The sequence below is a fragment of the Narcine bancroftii genome, chromosome 3 (assembly GCF_036971445.1).
Source record: "Narcine bancroftii isolate sNarBan1 chromosome 3, sNarBan1.hap1, whole genome shotgun sequence".
In the NCBI taxonomy this organism is placed as follows: domain Eukaryota; kingdom Metazoa; phylum Chordata; class Chondrichthyes; order Torpediniformes; family Narcinidae; genus Narcine; species Narcine bancroftii.
Window position 1 is genome coordinate 72,433,167 of NC_091471.1, and position 23,050 is coordinate 72,456,216.

General features: G+C 40.0%; 1 protein-coding gene across 3 annotated transcripts in view; it reads right to left on the minus strand.

Annotated features, from left to right (window-relative positions):
* The window catches only part of atosb (atos homolog b), a 158,633-nt gene extending 144,003 nt beyond the window's left edge, over window positions 1-14,630 (minus strand). For all 3 annotated transcript variants that reach the window (XM_069924279.1, XM_069924281.1, XM_069924275.1), the window contains exon 1: window positions 14,296-14,630. The gene's annotated coding sequence lies outside the window, so the exon portion shown is untranslated. The remainder of the gene's footprint in view (window positions 1-14,295) is intronic.
* Window positions 14,631-23,050: the final 8,420 nt, after the last annotated feature.

Genomic DNA, 23,050 nt, shown 5'->3' on the forward strand with positions numbered 1-23,050 from the left:
AATATTTAATTACAGATACATTTATTGAGAAATTTAATATAATATGTATATAAAATGGCAAGATGCTATGGGGAAAAAAAATTCATATAAATCTAAACAAAGATGGGGAAAAGATTTAAATATACAAATTCAAGACAAAATATGGTCAAGATTGTGTCAAGAGAGAGTTACAAATACGGTTAATGTTAGATATCAAATGGCTCAGTGCAATTTTCTACATCATCTATACTATACTCCTTATAAATTAAATGGGCTTAACCCCAATTATTCTGATGTGTTTTCAATGTAATAAGGTAATAGGGACTTTTTTACATTTGGTCTGCTCTTGTGTAAAAGTGGAAGAATTTTAGAAGGATTTGAGCTATTATAAGGAAAAATTTGAAGATTAAAAACACAAAAAGATCTGAGAATATTTATGCTTGGTTATGCATGAAGCAGATATGAAAATAAAGTTGGACAAATATCAAATAAAATTTTTGAGGAGTATAGCAATAGCAGCAATGAAGAAATGTGTAGCAATAATGTGGAAAATGGAGAATTTTGTAACAATAGATAGATGGAACATTGAAATACAATACTATTAGAAAAAATAACATACATTGAGGAATCAGATCGGGAGTTTTTATAACATTTGGAAACCATATATGTATTTTGTGAATAAAAGTCCATCCATATCCTCTGCATTATCCGCTCCTCTCAATAAATAATTAATAATTAATAGTTAGAAACTAAAATAATTATGGTAACAATAAAATGTATAGATTTAGGTGCTTTTCTTTCTTTCTTTTCCCAGGGGTAGAAGGAAGCAGGGTGGGGAGAAAATAGTAATTGTATAATTTTGTATTATGTTGTTATATTATTTTCATTTGAGTTAATGTTTATATTGATGCAAATGATAAATAAAACTTTCAAAAAAACCCCCCAAAAACAGTAATAAGACCAGTGGTAAAGAAGACCCTCCCCAAAAAAATGCTTCCCATGTTTATCACTCCAGTATCCAGATGAAGAAGTTGAAGAGCTCTTAATTACATCAGATTGGAAGTCCATTAAATAGTGAATTTTAACAATGATAAAATGTCTTCCTCATCAATTAAACAATTAGCATAATCTGTTGGTGTTACAAGCTTCTGCTTTTTTAGTTGGTGTTACTTTGCCTGGCACTCGAGTCCAAACCATAAACAGAGTTAACGTTCTCAACTAAAACCCAGAACAAAGAAAGACATCTGGTGAGGAGAGAAGACATGATCATGAGTCATGTTTTTGGGACATTGAAACAGATTTTAGTATTTGATCAAGCAAGTGAGCTAAAAGCACAGAGTTGGAATGGCTCTGTGAAATGGACACTTCTGTTGTTTCTCGTTGTTAAAGAAAACATTCTGAAAGTCAGTTTGATTGACCCATATCTGGGTGAAAAAAAGCAAGAGAATTACTTCATTGGATCATGACTATTGCCTGAGTCTTTGGGAGCATCATGAAGTCACAAATTTTGTTTTCCCTATGCAAGGAAGAGGGGTGTTGTGACAATCATTTGTGTGAAAGAACATTTCTCTGAAACTAACTTGATAAGGATTCATGAGTTAAGCAGTCTAATCACTCAGTGTCTCATCTACTTCAATAATTACCTCTGAATGTCAGTTTAAAGGTTTTGGGTTTCAACACAGGATTTCTAAAACGGAACTTTGAATTGACTTCCACAGCTGTGCCTAAGCTGTAGTGGTTTCGGTAACCCTCACACATATATAGGTATATTTTCTCAGAGAGGGATTAAGTTTAGATTTAGTTAAGATGTCATATTATTAGCAATTATTAATAAAAAGTTTTAAAAATAAAATTGACTTGCTGAATTTCTATTGCTGCTGGTCTATAACATGACTCGCCAAGGCAAATAGCGCCTTTGGAAGACTACACAAAAGAGTCTGGAAAAACAACCAACTGAAAAACCTCACAAAGATAAGCGTATACAGAGCCGTTGTCATACCCACACTCCTGTTCGGCTCCGAATCATGGGTCCTCTACCGGCACCACCTACGGCTCCTAGAACGCTTCCACCAGCGTTGTCTCCGCTCCATCCTCAACATCCATTGGAGCGCTCACACCCCTAACGTCGAGGTACTCGAGATGGCAGAGGTCGACAGCATCGAGTCCACGCTGCTGAAGATCCAGCTGCGCTGGATGGGTCACGTCTCCAGAATGGAGGACCATCGCCTTCCCAAGATCGTATTATATGGCGAGCTCTCCACTGGCCACCGTGACAGAGGTGCACCAAAGAAAAGGTACAAGGACTGCCTAAAGAAATCTCTTGGTGCCTGCCACATTGACCACCGCCAGTGGGCTGATAACGCCTCAAACCGTGCATCTTGGCGCCTCACAGTTTGGCGGGCAGCAGCCTCCTTTGAAGAAGACCGCAGAGCCCACCTCACTGACAAAAGGCAAAGGAGGAAAAACCCAACACCCAACCCCAACCAACCAATTTTCCCTTGCAACCGCTGCAATCGTGTCTGCCTGTCCCGCATCGGACTGGTCAGCCACAAACGAGCCTGCAGCTGACGTGGACTTTTTACCCCCTCCATAAATCTTCGTCCGCGAAGCCAAGCCAAAGAAAAGAATAACATGACCCAGTTGGGCATGTTTTATAAATTGATATCTTGTGGAAATTCTTGGAGTTGACTGTCCAAAATGGGCTGATGGCTTCTTTGTTAATAAATAATGAGTGACCTACAAAACTGTTTTTAGCAGAATTAAATAAGGAGTTATAAAGCAGTTAAAGTCACTGGCTGGCAACATTCACAAATTAAATAAAACAAAGGGTTAAAAGTATTGACAGTGTTGGAAAAATTCAGCAGGTCATGCAGCATCCATACAAAGTAAAAGGAAGTTGATTTTTCAGGAGTTTCAAAAATCAGGCAGATGTCTGAATTTAAAAAAAGAGGGAAAAGGGAAGGGAGGACACAGTTTTCTCACTAATGTTGGACAGTCTTCAACTTGAGGGCAAAGGTTTAATTTGATGGGAGGAGATTGATTTAAAAGGAACGTGAAGGGCAACATTTTCCTCACACAGGAAGGGTGGTGCACATATGGAACTACTTACCAGAGGAAGTGATTGAGTTTGCTCCAATTATAATGTTTAGGTACTTGGAGGGGAAAGGATTAGAGAGGTATGGGCCAAGTACAGGGAAATGTGACTAGCTTAAATGGGTAACATTGGTCAGTTTGCACACATTGGGCCAAAGGGTCAGCTTTCATGCTGTACAACTCCAGGGCAAGCTTCTAGCAGGATCTATGCCCTAATATACCTGATGTAAAGAGGTCATGAAGAGAGCACAGGAAAGTCAACCATAAACACATTTTTGAACCCAAAACAAGATACAGATCTGTACCAGAGAAAAAGCAAAGTTGACCATTCTGACAGGAAAATTGGCAAAGCTAACGAGGACTTCCTCCTGGATTTACCTCTTTGTCTTGTTTACTTTCATCAGAATTTTACTTCGAAAGGTGTCATACCATTTCAGAAACCCAAATAAATAAGCACTTCCAATGTGGAGAGGTTTGTTATGTATTAAATTTCTGTAATTTAGAAAAATACAGTTTGGAGAATTTTACAGAATTAATAATTTTTCCAGATTTTCCAAGACCAAGTTTCTACTTTTAATCCTGTGACTGCATTTCTGAATTTGCAATTGAATTACAGCAACATTCAAGACACATTTAGACAGACATAAACCACATGCAGGCAAATGTGCAGTCCAATTTAGCATCATGGTCAACACCGACATTGTTAGTTGAAGGGCCTATTTATTCCTGTGCTGTACCAGTTTCGGTGTGCACTTTGTTCATGAAATATAAAATCACATTTGAATGAAAAAGAAATCTTTAATTAAAAAATAATTCAACTCATGAGTAAAGGACATTTTGGAGAAGAGTTGGATAATGTGATTGGGAAATTATCAACTTAATATTGAAAAGAGTGACATCTGAAAAACTTACATTGACAAACTAGCTCCATTGCATTACTACGATTTAATTTTAAAAAGTAAATAATGGAAGTAGTAAGCAGGTCCACAGGATCAACAGGGAGAGAAACTGACCCAAAACATTAGCCTTCTTGGGGCTGTCACAGACAGAGGAGAAGCCAAGGACTTGGGAGAGTGGTGAGTAGAGGGAACCAGCCTAAGTGATTAAGTTGTTTTAAAAGGAACATGGATGGCAACTGAAGGGTTAAACCAGTGGTTCTCAACCTTTTTCTTTCCACTAACATACCACTTTAAGTATTCCCTATGCCATAGGTGCTCTGTGGGATTGCTTATGGTGGTATATGGGTGGAAAGAAAAAGGTTGAAAACCACTGCTTTATTTGTATCTAATTAATTCATTATGTGCACGGTTTCATAACTCCATGTGGGATAATGACATTATTGCTATTAGTGAGACTTGGTTGCAGGAGGGGCAGGACTGGCAGCTCAATGTTCCAGGGTTTTGTTGTTTCAGACTTCATGGAGAGGGAGGGATTGCTCATCAGGGAAAATATCACAGTTGTGCATAGACAGAACAGCCAACAGGCCTCGTCTACAGAAGCCATATGGGTGGACCTGAGGAACAAGAAAGGTGTGACTACACTGATCGGGTTGAATTATAGACTGCTCAACAGTCAGAGAGAATTGGAGGAACAAATCTGTTAAGAGATAGTAGGCTGGTGTAATAAACAGAAAGTTATGATAGTAGGAGATTTTGACTTTCTACAGATTGACTGGGACTCCTATACCGTAAAAGGGCTGGATGGCTTAGAGATTGTCAAATTAGTTCAGGAAAGTTTTCTAAACCAATATATAGAGGTACCAACAAGAGAGGGTACCTATTTGGGAATAAGACAGGCCAGGTGACAGAAGTATGTGTAGGTGAACATTTTTGGTCTAGTGACCATAATACCATTAGTTTCAAGATAATTATGGATAAGGATAGGTCTGGTCCTCGAGTTGAGATTCTAAGTTGGAGAAAGGCCAATTTTGTGGAAATGAGAAAGGATCCAGGAAGAGAAGAATGGGATAAATTGTTTTCTGGCAAGGGTATGTTCAGTAAGTGGAAGGCCTTCAAAGACAAAATTTTGAGAGTCCAGAGTTTGCATGTTCCTGTCAGAATTAAAGGCAAAGTTAACAAGCATAGGGAACCTTGGTTCTCAAGGGATATTGACGATCTGGTTAAGAAGAAGAGAAAGGTATATAGCAGGAATGGGCAACAAGGAGCAATGAGGTACTAGAAGAGTATATAAAATGTAAGAGAATACTTAAGAAAGAAATCAAGAAGGCAAAAAGAAGACATTAGATTGCTCTTGCAGATAATGTGACGGTAATCCTGAAGGGTTTCTACAGTATGTTAAGAGTAAAAGGATAATAAGAGACAAAATTGGTCCCCTAGAACGTCAGAGTGGTTGTCTATGTGTGGAGCCTCACGAGATGGGGGGGAGATCTTAAATTTTTTTTGCATCAGTATTTTCTCAGGAAATTGGCATAGTGTATAAGAAAGGAAGGGAAACAAGCAATAGCGGCATAGAACATATAAAGATTAAAGAGTAGGAGGTGCTTGCTGACTTACAGTGAATAAAGGTAGATAAATCCCCCCGACCTGACATGATATTCCCTCGGGCCTTGAGGAGACTAGTGTGAAACTGAAGGGGTCCTAGTAGAAATATTTAAAATGTCCTTAGCCACAGATAAGGTGCCAGAGGATTGGAGGGTAGCTTTATGTTGTTCCATTGTTTAAAAAGGGCTCCAAAGTAAACAAGGAAATTACAGGCCAGTAACCTTGATAACAGTTGTGGGTATATAATTGGAGGATGTTCTGAGAGATCATATATACAGGTATTTGGACAGAAAAGGGCTGATTAAGAATAGTCAGCATGGCTTTTGCGTAGTAGGTCAAGTTTAACAAATCTTATAGAGTTTTTTTGAGGAGGTTACCAAGAAAGCAGATGAAGGAAAAGCTGTGGATGTTGTCTACACATACTTTTGTAAAGCCTTTGACAAGGTCCCACATGGGAGGTTGGTTCAGAAGATTCAGACACTAGGTATTCATGGAGAGGTTTTAAACTGGATTTGAAATTAGCTGAATGGAAAAAGACAGAAAGTGGTGTTGGATGATTGCTTCTCAAACTGGAGGCCTGTGATTAGTGGTGTGACTCAGGGATCGGTGCTGGGACCATTGTTGTTTGTTGTCTATATCAATGATCTGGATGATAATGTGGTAAATTGGATCATTAAGTTTGCTGATGACACTAAGATTGGAGGTGTTGTGGACAGTGAGGAAGGCTTTCAAAGTTTGCAGAGGGATCTGGACCAACTGGAAAAATGGGCCAGAAAATGGCAGATAGAATTTAATGCAGACAAGTGTGATGTGTTGCATTTTGGAAGGACAAACCAAGGAAAGATATAGACAGTAAATGGTAGGGCACTGAGGAGTGTGGAGGAACAAAAGGATCTGGGAATACAGATACACAATTCCCTGAAAGTGGTGTCACAGGTAGACAGGGTTGTAAAGAAAGCTTTTGGCATCTTGGTCTTCATAAATCAAAGTACAGGAATTGGGATGTTATGGTAAGGTTGTATAAGATATTGGTGAAGCCAAATTTGGAGTATTTTGTATAGTTTTGGTCACCAAACAACAGGAAGGATATCAGTAAGATTGAAAGAGTGCAGAGAAGATTTACTAGAATGTTGTTGGGTCTTCAGGAGTTGAGTTACAGGGAAAGATTAAACAGGCTAGGACTTTATTCCTTGGAGCATAGAAGAATGAGAGATTTCATAGAGGTTTACAAAATTATGAGGGAGTAAATGCAGACAGAGTAAATGCAAGCAGACTCTTTCCACTTAGATAAATATCTGAGGATATGCCTTTAGGGTAAAAGGGGAAAAATTTGGGGGAAAGGTTTAGGGGGAACTTCTTCACTCAGAGTTGTGGGAGTGTGGAATGAGCTGCCATCTGAATTGGTAAATGTGGGCTCACTCTTAAGTTTTAAGAATAAATTGGAAACATAGATGGGAGAGGTCTGGAGGGTTATAGAATGGATGCAGGTCAGTGGGATGATGTTTTGGCACAGATGAGAAGGTCTGAATGGCCCATTTTCTGTGCTGTAGTATTCTATGGCTCTTCTGTAATGTTTCAAGTTATCAGATAAAGAAGTGGAAGCAGAGTTGCTAACGGCACTTAAGAAGTGTCTCTATGACCACGAGAACTGCTGAGGCATCGTAGGCAAGGGCCAAATGCTGTAAGATAGAATTAACATGGATGGGTGCCCATTTCTTGGCATGGTCATGGTGGACTAAATGGCCTGTTTAAATCCTGTTTGTAACTCCATGGTTCAATCTTTGTTTCAGAAGCAACCCAATTATAAACCTACAAATTACAAGTATTGGTCATGGGGATTTCTTCTTCTTGAAGGGCAGCAAGTTTGGTGTAGCAATTAGCACAATGTCTTTACAGGCCAGTGATTGGGACTTGGGGGATTCGAATCCTGCACTGTATATAAGGAGTTTGTACATTCTCCCCATTCTGTATGGATTTTCCCCGGGTGCTCTGGTTTCCTCCTACTGGGATGTAAGTTATTTGGGTGCAAGTTGGGCAGTACAGACTCGTGGGCTGACATGGCCTGTTACCATGCTAAATGTCTAAATTTTTTAAAAAATTGTAGTTTCCAGGACCCAGGATGAATAGTATGTTCTTTTTCTGTGGGTTCTGATGTATTACAAGCAATCATATTATTAAAGTATATATTTGAACCAAAACACTAATGGTAGGCATTCAAATAGAAAAGACATAGTAGAGGCAAAAGAACCTAATGCAAGCAAATGTAACTTACATCGATAGGCAACAAAGTCAGCATGAATGACATAAGCCAAAAGGCCTATTTTTGTGCTGTTTGATTCTTTACTATCTACCAAAATGCACACCCACTCAAAAATCCAGAATGGGCTTGGGACAAAGTGTTCTGGATTTTTAAACATCTCATTAACCTCAATGTTGATTTAACGTCTCTCTATTGCTTCAATTTTGGGTGCATTTTAAAATGCTCCAAAAGGATGAATGATGATGCGTCGCTGCCATTTGTACCCCCTTCTTCTTCAACTGTGTTGTAAATGATATTGGATCTCCTGCACATTACATCCATTATCTTTACTGCTGAGTGATTTCTCCAACTGATGTTTAATGCGAATGAGTATACATTGTGCATGTTTGAGCTGAAGCCAAACATCACAACATTCTGCACTGTGGCTCACAACACAACTTTCTCCAATTTTGGCAACAATTTCCAGATGGGAAAGAGATCTTTCCAACATTGACCAGACAGTATAGGGCAGCACAGTTAGTGCAAGGCTGTTACAGTGCCAGAAACCAATGTTCGAATCTGCCACTGTCTACAAGGAGTTTGTACATTTTCCCCGTCTCTGCGTGGGTTTCTTCCAGATGCTCTGGTTTTCTACCGCCTTTCAAAAATATACCAGAGGTGTAGGACAATTGGTTGTAATTGGCCAGAACAGGCTCGTGAACCAAAAGGGCCAGTTAGCATGATGTATATCTAAAATTATATCTTTCTTATATTCCCAGTCAAAGACCACGTCACAACTGCAATTTGATTCTCATTCTTTATTTTATTCCACCAAATGTTTTGCACAAGTGCTTCATAGAGCAACTGAGAAAGAACAATATTGTCAGGGATTCCGGAGGAGAGCAAATGGTTAACTGAATGTGAGGAGACAGTCGTGAAACAGTCAGGTTTTCAAGACTCTATGACTGCTTTATGATTAGTGGTGACCATTCATTTAAAGAAGAAAGCCAGCAGTCACTGGGGCAAGTACAATACATGATAAACTCAGTAGGTCACACAGCACCTGTAGGAAGTAAAGGACAACCAATATTTCAGCCCTTAAGCCCTTTGTCAAGGGATGAGCAAAAGACAGCCAAGCATTTAAATAAAAATATGGGGGAAGTCGGGAGGGGGAAGAGGAGAGGAGGGAAGAAATGCAAGGAGAGAAGCACAGTAAGAGGTCATTGGTGGATATAGGTGGGAGGGTAGAAGAGAAAAAAGCTGAGAACTATTGAGAAGGCAGAGCTCTGGGAGGAGAGGGAAGGGATAGAGAACTGGAGGAAGGGGAACAGAAGAATAGGGAAAGAGAGAGAGACTCAGGAGAGAGGTTTAATGGAAATTGGAGAAGTTAATATTAATGATATCTGGTTGGAGGGTGTTCAGATGGAATACAAGGTGTTCTTCCTCCAGTTTATGGGTAGCCTCAGTTTGATGAGATCGAGAAAAGGGAAAGTGTGAATCTGTTGAGAATTTATCTCCAAAGATGGAGACAGAGAAATTGAGACAGGGGAGAATGTTGTCTATAGAGTTTGTCTCCTGAGATGAAGGTAGCACTCTCCCCTTTAAGCATACCAATTCCCACAGTTACCTCGATTACATCTCTTCTCACCCTGTCTTCTGTAAGGATTTTATTCCTTTCTTTCAACTCCTCTATCTGCTCCCAGGATGAGGTCTTCAATTCCAGAACATTTGTTATGTCCTCCTTCCTTTAAAATAAAAGTGGATTTCCCCTCTGCTGCCGTTAACTTAGCCCTTACCCACATCTCTATTTCTCACACATCTGCCCTGGCCTCCCTCTGCATCCAACATATTATCCTCTGCAATTTCTGCCACCTACAACATAATCCCACCATCAAACTCAGCTTTTCCTCACCTCTCCACTTTCCAGGACTCCCTCGTTCAATCATCCCTTCCAATCACCCCCACAGTACTTATCCCGATGACTGCAAGAAATTGTATATTTGTGCCAACACCTCCTACTTCATAACCATTCAGTGCCCCAGTCTTTCCAAGTGAAGCAACACCACTTGTTACTTACTGCATCTGGTGCTTGAGATGTAGTGTCCTCTATATCGAAGAGATTGAACGCAGACTGGGAGATCACTTAAATGAGCACCTTCATTCTGACCATTGCAATAGCAAGGACCTCCCTGTGGCTAACCATTTTAATTCTGCACACCATTCCCACACTGACATTCTATCCATGGCCTTGTGCAATGCTAAACTAAGTCTACCTCAAAACTGGAGGAACCACTCTTTGTATTCAATCTGGACATTCACCAACCAGACAGCATTAACATTGTCTTCTTTTATTTCCATTAAATCCCTCTCGAAGACTCTCCCTTTCCCTCAGTCTCCTTTCCTCTAGCTCCCCAACCTTACCTTCCCCATCTCCTGAGCTTTTTGTTCTTCTACCATCCTACCTGTATCCACCTATAACTTTTAACTTGTTCGCCTCCCTGTCTCTTCCTCCTTCCTCTCCTCTTCTCACCCATTTTCCCCTCCCCCCACATTTTTATTTGGTCACTTGGCTGTCTTTTGCTTATGCCTTGATGAAATTCTCAGGCCTGTAAGATCGGTTACCCTTTACTTTCTATAGATGCTAATTGACCTGCTTAGTTTCTCTAACACTTTTGTGGTTTTTTTATTTTGACATTTTTGAAAAAATGCTGAACTTAAAGTCATATTAGACACATTACACAAGCACCACAGCTTTCAGGTATTAGTTTATTATTATGTTTATTATAAATTATTAGCATGCAGACATCAGAATTTTATTCTCTATGACAATTTATCATAGTTTTGCACACTGTTAACTAATACACTTTCCATTGGTTGTTCATCTTTGCTTCTTTCACAGCACCTTTTTTTGCCTTTCTCTGGTTCTTCATCTCTTTCTCTTCCCTTTTATCTTCTTCCTGCCCTCATCTGCTTCTCTTTTTTTGTGAAATCCATTAACTACTCAATCACATTAAAATGGCCAACGAGTATAATCATAGCCTAATTAATATTGATATTGGACAAAAATGTGTGGCCCTCACTCTGGGTGAAGAAGAACCTTTATATGTTGTGCAATTCCACTTGACACATTATAAATATTTTGTATTGTATGCAATTTAACTGAGTCAGACTCTTCTGCTTGTGAAAGGCTGCAGAAAGGGGAATTCCATTATTTTATTAGAATACCCCTTGCAGTACCAGGAAAGCCAAATAAAAATAGTTTGGCGGTCAAGGAGATGAAGGGGAGATGATGGATGCAATGGAAGAAAGAAACCATCAAACTTGCAAGTTTCAACATTTCTTACATGATTAGCATAGCAGGTTAGTGAAGTAAGTGAGCTTTAGAGCGATTGAGTTTTCAGCATGAAAACAGGCCCTTCCTTCACTTTCAGACAGACCAAATTGTCTACTGAAGCTAGCCCATTGCCTGCATTTGGTCCATATCCCTCAATCTTTTTCTTCCCACTCATACACCACTTTAAGTAATCTGTATGCCATCAGTGCTCTGTGATTAGTAAGGGATTGTTTAAGGTGGGATGTGAGTGGGAAGGGAAGGTTGAGAACCACTGCTCTAGACCCAATTGTTACTAAAATATTTTGCTTGAGAAAAATTGTCATTGACCCATTTCCTTTGGAGTTATGAAACTGTGTGCATAACAAGTCAACAAGGGATATTTAAAACAGTGGTTTTCAAACTTTTTCTTTACACCCACATACCATCTTAAGCAACCCCTTACTAATCACAGAGCACCTATGGCATAGGGATTACTTAAAGTGGTATGTGAGTGGAAAGAAAAAGGTTGAGAACCACTGCTCTAACCTTTTCTGTACATACACCATTCTAATAGTCTTAATACTTTAAGACGTAATTGAATTATGCTGTTGTTCAATTCAACTTTCATGAGCTTTCATATGACTGCTTTAATCAAAATTGCTTGAATTTTCAATTATGTTATGCCCAAGGAGGTACAGATTCATGTGCAATACACAAAAGTGCTGGAGAAATTCCACAGGTCACATGGCATCTGTAGGAAGTAAAAGGTAAACAAGCTTGAGCCTTTCATCAAGGTCAAGGTATGAGCAAAATTCAGGCTGGTGCTTTAAAAAAAAAGGTGGGGGAGGGAAGGAAAGAGGAAGGGGAATATAGGCTTTTTTATAGGCTTTTAGGTAAGAGATCATAGGTGGAAGGGTGGAAGAGAATAAGCTGAGAGGTGACTGAGAGATGAGCTGACATGCAACTCTCTAAATGGAAAAGGAAGGGAAGGGAGACAGAATAGGAAAAGAGAGAGACTCAGGGGAGAAGTTAAGTGTTGTTCCTCCAATTTGCAGGTAGCCTCAAATACACAAGGTCATTGATAGACACAGATTCACCAGTTTAGAACATGAAATATTATAGAACAGTACAGGCCCTTGAGCTCACAAGGTTGTGCCAACCAATACAAACTCCTCAGAAAAAAAAATCTTCCCCAGCTCACACCCATAACCCTCTATTTTTCTTGCATTCATGTGCCTGTTTTTTTTAATGTCTCTATTTGCACCAGTCTCTACCACCACCCCTGGTGATGCATTCTAGGCACCCACTACTCTCTGTGTATATTAAAAAAACTTGCTCCTGACATCTTAAACTTTCCTCCCCTCACCTTGTACAAATATCCTCTGCTGTTTGCTAGTCTCATCTGGGGAAATGGTGCTGGCTTGTAGAGCTCTTAAGTCACCTCTCGTCTTTCGCTCCAAAGAGAAAAGCCCTAGGTCTGCTAATTTTTCCCCTTAAAACACCTCCAAACCAGGTGACGTCTTGGTAAATCTCCTCTGCATCCACATCCTTACTGCAACATGGCAGCCAGAACTGAACAGAGCTGCAACATTACCTCTCTACTCTTGAACTTAATTCCCCAACGACTGAAGTCCACTAAACCTTCTTAACTACCCTATCAACCTGAATGGGAAACTGGAGAGATCCATGGATTTGGACTCCAAGGTTTTTCCTTGCAGTTAAGAATCCTGCCATTGATCTTGCACTCTGCCTTAAAGTGTGACTTCACACTTAACCAAATTGAACTCCATCCGCCACTATTCCACCCAACTCGGAATCTTGTCCATATCCTGTTGCAACCTATGACAACTTCTTACACAATTCACACTTATGTCCTTCAAATCATATGCAAACTTACTGAGCCACCTTTCCACAACTTCGTCCAGGTCATTTATACAAAAAAAAATCTCAGAGAGCAGATCTCCCCTAATCAGTGACCTCCATGCAGAATATGCTCCATCTGTAACTACTCTCTGCTATCTCCATGCATGCCAATTCTGAATTTGCACACTAATTAACTTTCTGACAAGCTCCCATCATCAATAATAGGTCAATCAGCTGGGTATCTTAACAAAAATGCTGAAAATAATCTGTTGCCTCTGACAATCTACCCCAGCATGTCAACCAGTTATGGGTGTCTATATTACATCACAGAAGGAGGCCATTTCAGCCTTTTTTTCCACCTGTGCTAGCTCACAGGCAACCAGTGCCCCCGCCTAATTTTCTCTTTAACCTATTCTCCCCCCCATGTTCCCATTTATTTCCTCCTCCCCACACCCTTATCCTATAATTTAGCTGCCCACGAGGAGAAACTTACAATGGTCAATTAACCGAACAATTTTCACATCTTTGGAATGTGGGAAGAAACCAAACCACTGGGTGAAACACGTATGTCTGCAGCTTCCAGATTTGGGTATAAACTAACTTCAGGGGTGCTCATCGCTGGAAGAAGTAGAAAGAAATGTAATTTTGCATTTTAAAAACATCTTTGAAATACAATTTCATTTTGTAACAAGGACGATGACATGATGCTGGAAACAAAAGCATGCCTGGGAAAGTAGGCCCAATAAACTGAGATCCGGAATACAAAGGGTTAACCAGTAAATGCCAATACTTTTTATAAACCCTTGAAGGACTTTCTTATGGTCACCATAGGGGACACAGTCTCGTTGCTAATAATAAAAGAATCTGTCAAATACATCTGCAAGAATATCCGCATTTGCAGTTGTCAAATGAGCCTTATGATTGGAAAAAACAAGTCCTCCTGAGTCACTCCTTTTCCTTTTTATTAATGCATTGGCTGGCAAACAAGTTGACAGATTAAACCAACACTGACACGACCGCCCTTACGTTTCCAAATCATACGTGTTCTTTTCGGGTATTTGCACGTCAAACTACCTATGCATTGTTTTAATCCTCTGATTATTACCTCAAAATTATGAATTCAATTGAGAAAAAGGCTTAATCACCAATATTTAAACTAGAAAGCTGCAAGTTTCACGACAACACAAATGAGCACAAAGACAACATTGTCCGTCCTTCCCCACACATCAAAAAGCGATGCCCGTCAGTCTCTTGAATGCCTTCAAGATACAGCCGAGCTAACAAACAAAAAGCCCCCAAATTCATACCTTCACAGAGCAGGAGCAGAGCTCACAGCTGATCTGTTGAGGCAAGTCGGGAGTTTAACTCCTTCCTGAAACTTAACCACTAACAGCCGGTTCAAGTGTCTGGAAAACAAGGCAGAGGAACGCCCGCTTCTGTCTACCACTCCCCCTCGCCTCGATCCGGAACAAAACAGACGTCGGCACCGTCCAACCCGCCGAATCCTTCGCCTCAATTCCTTTCCACTTCGGTCCAACTGCCCCAGTACAATGCATGGCTTGACCCACATTGGCTTCCGTACACATGCATTCCTTCCGGCCTGTTGTCAGGCGACCGTGCTTCGCTCATGCCCGCCCTCTCTCGCACTGCGGGCTGATTGGATGCTCGGCGTCTCATTTACATCACCACGCCCATAAATAGCCCGCCGCGGCAGCAACTGGTGGATGACGAAATTTGAGGGTTGGATCGTGGAGCTGGTCATTTCCCTCGGCCCCCCCCCCACCCCCGGGCAATAGTGGCTGGATAAATTCCCTCTGCTTCGATGCCCACCTGGCCATCGTTGACTGGGGGGGGTGAATGGAGCCGTGGAAAACTGCAGCTCGGGTCGGGCCGTGACAGGCGAAAAGTTGCCATCTTCCGGATAGTTTTGCCAGGTTTTTATTAAAGTGGCAATTTTAACAATTAACTAAGAAAATCACCCTGAAATGTATTTATTTTAAATTGTATTTCTCACTATGATGTGCTGAGATTTGTGTGTACTGTGGTCTGGTGAAGTGTTGTTCCATCTGGCTGGATGTGTCCAGTCAGATAATAAACTTGCACCTGATTTATGTGGGGGAGGCAGAAAAGTTGAGAGGAAGAACATCTGGAAAAAGACCACGTGAATAATCTCGACCACCCAAGCTTGTTCAACCCTTATTGTTTTTGTAAATCAAAAATAATTTGTGATAATTCTTGATCCCATTCCCCCCGCCCGAGTATGACTTTTGTGATGGTTCATTTTCAGAGAGTTACTGATATGGCACTCTTCAGACGGTGAGCTTGAAGTTTCAAATCATTTCTCAGCCCCAAATTATCAATAGCTACTGACAGTATATGGTAGGAGAATGGGCCCTTGAAAAATAAAACCTGATCTTGGAAATTTGAAAAACTACAATCTCAAATGATATCAAAATACCATGGTCATATTTAGTAACAGATGTGATTGACCAAGGAAAACATCTATGTTTGACTAATCTGGAATTACTTGAAAATGTTTTTGGAGGGGTTGAGATAGAACCAATAGTTGTGCAGATTTTAATTTTTCAGAGACTTTTGACAAGGACTCTTGTATGCAGAAAGCAAACAATGTTTCAGGTCCTTGACCTTTTATTAGGACTGGGAAAGAGATTAAGGTTGGGTAACTTATTTTTTTCCTAAATAAAAACAAAAATGCTGTAGGAACTCAGCAGTTAAGGGTTATGGGGATAAGGCTGGAAAGGGGTACTGATGGTAGTGATCAGCCATGATCTGTAAAATGGTGGTGCTGGCTCGATGGGCTGAAGGGCCTACTCCAGCTCCTATTGTCTATTGATGAAGGGCTCAGGCCAAAAAAAGCTTGGGTATATTATCTTTATTTCCACCCCCCCCCCCCCAACTTGGGATGCTGTGAGAACTGCTGAGTTCAACCAGTATTATTTTTATTACAATCACAACATCTGTAGACATTTGTGTTCAACACATTGACTGTCTGAATGAGGACTGACTGTTTCTGTGTCTTTTGACTTTGTTTTTCTATTAGTATAGTCTTGTCTGGCCTGCAGCTTTACTGTATTCAACACATGACTGACTAATGGACTTTTGTCCTATACTATCAGTATACTATTTCCTTGTCCAGCCATTCTTTTCCATCTTCTCTACTAACATAAAATTAATTTGTTTTCTTTTCTAATTCAGACACTGGGTTCAACTGTTTCTTTGCATTAATTCTGCCTAGCCTGCTGAGTGCTTGCAGCATTTTTTGTTTTAAAAAAAAGGTTTTACACTTTTTAAAAATGTATATATACTGGAGAGATTAGGAAATTTTATGTTCAAAACAAACTGGATTTCCTTGTGTTTTCACTCACTGAAAAGTTGCACATGTCCAATAGTCAGTTAGGAAGGCAAATAGCCTGTTTAACAACAATTATACAAGACCTTTAAGGAGACTGCACCTGAGATGCATTTTTGATCTCCTTAACCAAGGAATGATAGGCTTGTTATAGAAGGAACACTGCAGAGATCCACCAGGCAGATTTGCCTTGTGAGGAGAGTTTGAACAAAGTAAGCATGTCTTTGATTCAGTTTAGATAAAAAAATGAATGAATGATGCTTACTATCTTGGACATAGAACAATGTTTAGATGCACTGAAATTCTCATGCTGCAGGTTTATACGTACATCAAACCAGGATTGGTGTCAGAACAAGTCTAATTGGGGGTCATGAGGGTAACCATGGGGGGGTGGGAACACAATCTGAAGTTTGAAAACTTGCTCAGTGGCGGGGGGGGGGTAGAGCCTGCTGCTGTCACGCTTCCCCCTCCCTCTGACGTAACAAACAAACGCACTGTGGAGGCTAGTGATGCTGATGCTGCAGGTGAGGGGGGGGGGGTGACAATTCCTCATTTGGGGGCAGTGCCTGTGAATGCAACTTCCCTGGAACCAGCCCTGTCTCAAACAATGTATAATAACAAAAGAATAGAAAAGCAAGGGATTAATATAAAATGAAGAGGAAAATGAAAATGCAATTGACAGTGGCCATAGTGCAAAAATGTACTGAGTCAGCCCTACAGACAGATCTTTGATACCATTGAAGTAGTGTTGTGCTGCGGAATTAAGAGGAGGTTTAAGAGCTGAATAAATTTTGAGGGAAGAACTGTTCTTCAACCTAGAGATCTTGGGCCTTGTATCTCGTTTTGAAGGTAGCAATGAGAAGGGAGAACAGCCAGGGTTATGGAGTTCTTTTATGATATTGACAGATCTGCTATTTACTCTTTTGCTTTTCATGATATCAAAGGATAAATTTTGAGTCTCATAATTTAAAGATGGTGCACACTTTGATTTGTCCTCATCTATTATTTCTATTTTTTACTATCACCCTTCCTTAATGTCAACTTCTATCATCTTCAATTAATTCTTTTACAAGATATTCAATTTGAATACACAATTGTAGCCTCTCTATTTAGGTTATTGTTGAACTTGAAGATCTTTTTCTGGATAAGGATACATCAGGGTCTGAAAAGTAATGGGAAAATAGAAAAAGTGGAGAGGAAAAGTGTAATGATAGTGATCATGGTTGCAATGCAACTGATCAGTGAAGAAAAGCTAATGAAGTGAAAAATGGAAGGATTACATCCACCATCAAAAGTTCAGCTGACATAATATGGCTGAAAATTGGAACAGATTTAAACAGCATTTTGGATTGTATATAGTGGCAGTCAATACACATTGCGGGTGATGAAGCCCTGGAGGTGTATAATAACTTCACATTTGCTGCTGAAGGAGACAAAATGAAAATGGAAAAAAATAATGGAACAATTTGAGGCATGCTGCATACCTAAACGTGATGTCACTTTTGACGGGCACAGATTTTTCAGATGTATACAGAAAACAGAAGAAAAGTATGTGACTGAATTGAGAAACAAGCAAAATGTGTGAATTTGATGGACTGACTGACTTGATGATAAAAGAGAGATGTGTGGTATTCCAGATAATAGAAAGCAAAATCTAGACTTGGTAAAAGCCATAGTACTCTGTAGGGCTACAGAAACTGTAAAAATGCAGGCAAAAGAGCTGTTCAGTGAAACTAGCTGCAACGTGGATGCAGGGATCAAGAACAGACAAACCATTTAACAAAATGCATGCCAAAGTGGAAAGAATGGCGTGGCCAGTGAACAAAAATGAAAGAGGTTATGGAAAGCCATATTGTCGATGCAGAACACAACACCTACCAAGAAAGTGTCCAGCATATGGTAAAACATGCTATATCTGCAACAAAAGCAACCATTATGCCTGTTGCTGTAGGAACCAAGTGCAACAAAGCAAGGTTCAGGCAGTAGATGAAAGGGAGATAGAGGAATTCTATGTAGATGTTGCGACTGAAAATGAGAAAGAAAACAGACTGGATGTTGAGATTAAAAGTGAATGACATATACATTTCAGTTAAATTGGATACTGGAGCATAAATTAATGTGATACCAGAGACTGATTTTAAGAAGATTAGACCCAGACCAAAGATGTATGGAACAAAAATGAAAGTGACAGGCTATCCAGGTACTGCAAGGAGAATGCATGGTCAAAGTGAAACACAAGGACAAAGAACACATGGTAGCATTCATCGTGGTGCCAAAAGATGCACAGGCCATACTAGGTTTAACAGCTTGTGAGAAAGTTAACCTGGTAATAAGAGTCTTCATTATGGAAAACAAAGGAGAAACAGTCTATGATGAACTCATGAAAGAGTACAATGACCTATTTCAGGGTCTAAGCTGCCTTCCAGGAGAACACACGATCAGAGTGCATAAACGTGCCATTGATAATACATTCATGCAGAAAAGTTCCATTTGTGCTTTAAAAACAACCAAAAGCAGAGTTGGACAGGATAGAAAGCCTGAACGTGATTCAGAAGATAGATGAGCCAACGGAGTGGATGAGTTCACTTGTCATTGTGGACAAAAAGAATTGAAAGCTTAAAATTTGTTTAGATCCAAGAGAGCAATAAAGAAAGAACACATTAAGCTTCCGACACGTGAAGAAATCGTGTCACAGTTTACAAATGCAAAGTTTTTCAGCAAGTTAAATGCATCATCAGGATTTTGGCAGTTGAAATTGGATGAAGCAAGTTCAAGATGGTGCACGTTCAATAGTCCATTTGGCAGATACAGATTCCTAAGGTTACCATTCAGAATTGCCTCAGCTCCTGAAGTGTATCACAAAACTATCCATATGGTCTATGAGCACCTGGATGGAGTTGATACCTCAATGGATGACATCATAGTATGGGGAACCACGAGAATGGAGAATGATGAGAGACTAAGGAAAGTCCTGGAAGCAACAAGGAAAGTAAACCTGAAGCTGTATAGAGAGAAATGCAGCTTGGGGTGACGGAACTAACATTTGTAGGAAATATTATTGGCAGTTAGGGCATCAGACCAGATCCCAGAAAGGTGTCTGCCATTGGGAACATGCCAAGTCCACAATGCAAAAAGGACGTACAGAGGTTTAATGGAATGGTCAACTATATGGGTAAATTGATATTCAACCTTTCAGAAAAGACTGCTCCATTGAGAAGACGAACAGAAAAGAACATTGAATGTTAGTGGGATCATGACCATGAAAAGTCATGGAGGGAACTAAAGAAACTGCTCCCAGAGGAACCGGTTCTGAGGTTTTACGACCCAGCGAAACCCATCAAGATATCATCAGTCGCATCACATAGTGGGCTCGGTGCAGTTCTTCTGCAAAAATATGATGACTGGAAGCCCAATGCGTATGTATCATGCTCAATGACAGACATGATGCGCTCAAATTGAAAAGGAGCAGTTCAGCATCACATACGCCTGTGAAAGATTTCATCAGTTTGTGTCAGGACAAGCAGTCACTGTAGAGACTGACCATAAGCCCTTGATTGCATTGTTTCAAAAGCTATTAAATGAATGTCCATTGAGAATACAAAGAATGATGATTAGGCTGCAATGCTATACACTCCAGGTAAGCTAATGTACACAGCAGACACATTGTCTAGAGCTATTGACATGAGTGATCCTGCAAACACCAAAATAGATGAAGATGTGAATGCTTTCATGGACATGATCACAAGTGCAATGCCCACATCAGATGCAGAAATGGAGCTCATAAAGTCGGATGTAAACAAAGAAACACTGAGACAACTGAGAAAAAAACATCTTGGATGGATGGCCCACCATGAAGCAGGACTGCTCACTTTACGTTGCAGAGTATTGGAAATGCAGGGCGAAACTATCAGTGGTTGAAGACATCATCTACAAAGGAACCAAAATCCTTATCCCAAATATTCTGAGAAAAGAGATGCCCAAAAAAAGGATCCAGAGAGGGCATCTCGGAATCAAAAAGTGTAAGAAAAGAACACGAGAGGTGATGTACTGGCCAAGAATCAACAATGATATAACAAATGAAGTGTCAAACTGTACAATATGCTGGAAATATCAAACAAGCAATCCTGCAGAAACACTAAAGCCACACCCAGCACCATACAGACCTTACTAGAAGGTAGGTGCTGACCTATTCGAATGTCAGGGGAAGGACTCAGTCACAGATTATAACTCGCTGTATCCAGAGGATACTAAACACCACCACTGCAGATGCTGTAATAACAGCTAAGAAAGCCATATTCTCCAGACACGGTATGGCAAGTGAGGTCTTCACAGACAATGGGCCTCAATTTTGCAATTTAAAGTTCCGATAGTTTGACAAAGAGTGGGTCTTTGTGCACACCACGTTAAGTCCTCATTTTCCACAGTCCAACGGTCTGGTGGAAAAATCAGTACCGACAGTGAAAAGACTGATGAACAAGGCAAAAGACTGTGGAACAGACTTCTACCAGAGTATGCTAGTATACCTCACAACACCGCTCGAGTGTCATATGTCACCAGCACAACTCATTATGGGACATAGGCTAAGATTCAAGAGAACCTCCTAAAAACAAAAGAGGGGGAGAAAGTGAGGGAGTCCAAAGAACAACAGAAATAAAAACAAAAGTATCACTTTGACAGAGGAACAAAAAAACTTACCAGAACTCTACACTGGTGACCAAGTAAGGCTAAAAGACAACAAACTTTTGGACTCAGAAGGGAACTGTCCTTAGTGAAGTCCAGCCAAGATCATGAATCATTCAGACAGATGAAGGTGCTCTTCTGTGAACAAATCATCGAGTCCTTCAAATAGTACTAGCCACAGTAGATGGAAAGATGGATACTGTTGAACAACCTGAATGCACATCCAAGAAGACATCATCTGAGGCAACAACTCAGATTCCAGGACAATCAATAAGGAGATTGTCAAGACATGTGAATCTTCCTAAGAGACTCATAGAGCAAATTTAAAGACTCCTGTTATAGAATGAAATAGTGCTAGTTTATTCGGTCTTCAAGTTTTAGTGTATATAAGTGTGAACACACAAAACCTGTTTAAATGTTAACAATGTTGATAATAAAATGTAAGTTCCTGATGTTAAAGTTAAAATTGCAGAGTTATACAAAGAAAACATGCTAGTTAAAAATAAGCTACTTTTGCTTTAAGAAAGGGAGATATAATGATAGTGATCATGGTTGCAATGCAACTAGCAATGCCTTACTGTTTCATTAGACTTGGCTGCCACACTGTATGCAAGATCTGTAATGGAGGCTTGCAGCCTCATGGCATGCCTCATGAGCTATTTACAACAAATTTTCCTTCATGTGTTGTCTAAGATGAAACTTCACTGAATTTTTTTTACAAGATATTCAATCTGAAAACACAATTGCAGCCTCTCTTAGGTTATTGTTGAACTTGATGATCTTTTTCTGGATAAGGATACATCAGGCTCTGAAAAGTAATGGGAAAATAGAAAAAGTGGAGAGGAAAAGCAGACCAAGATACTGTAGCCCAGGATTCAACCATTTGTTTCAATTTCACTGAACAAGCAAAGATATTGCTCTGAATCTTTGCAGTTCATTTAATTGTTAAGAGATAAAATCTGGATAAATATTTGTGTAATAAAACAACAAACAAGTGATGCCTTCAATATTAAAATCTTAGTGGGTCGGTGGGAATTGTATTATTTAAATCAGTGATTGATGTGGGGTATGTGGCTTATTACTTTTGGTTTTGAAACAAATATTTTGTTGTGCCAATGCATTAAATTTATTCATAACTAAATCCAAATGCTTAAGCTGTAAAAGAAAATAATGATTTTTATGAGATCTTGATCTCTTGGTACACATTTGTGATAGAGCATATAGAGATGTTTTAGGGAGATAAATTAGGAATGGTTTGTTAGAGTATGTCACATGCAAACACTTTAGAACAGATCTTATTTGAAATACTGTGGCTCTACCCCCTGCTTGACATATCGGGGCCTTAGAGCTTTTGCAAGAGATTTGAAGAGTGCCCGAGACTTCAATAATGGATTGTTGTTTACAAAAGGCAACAGATCAAAGAGTATGTCGGAACCTCTGCTCTCTGGAAGAGGCCTTGCTGTTGTAAGAGGATCATGTGATGTTGCGTGCAGAGAGAGTGTCAAACAGCCTTTCTCTCCGGGAGAGAGATACAGAGATCGCTTGACAGTGTTACAGCCAGCAGAAATAGCTGGGACTAGAACAGGACAAATTTGTAAGATGGTTTGGTCAACGCCCTTGTGGTTCATGGAAGGGGAGAGGACTTACTGTCTAATGTTTCACTTGAAATAAGAGAAACAAGAAGGAACTCTGTGGTGACCTGAAAGAAAGAGGTTATCATCTGGAGAACCCTGACGGGGCAAGTTCCGTCAGCAAGACGCTGAAGTGACTGATGGAAGTACATCAGTTGTGGATGTCCTGGAACAACAGATCTCTTTCTGGCAAGAACCTTCCTGAGCAGTAACCATTTACCTTTCAAGCACCAAAGCTTGGTGAACTTTATAAATGTTAAATTCTGTGCACAGTATAAGAATTGCCTGCAACCAGTGAACTTGGAAGAATGAGAAGTGAGATTGGGCTGTAAACCAAAGAACTTTTCTGAACTTACACATACATTACATACACGTGCGCTT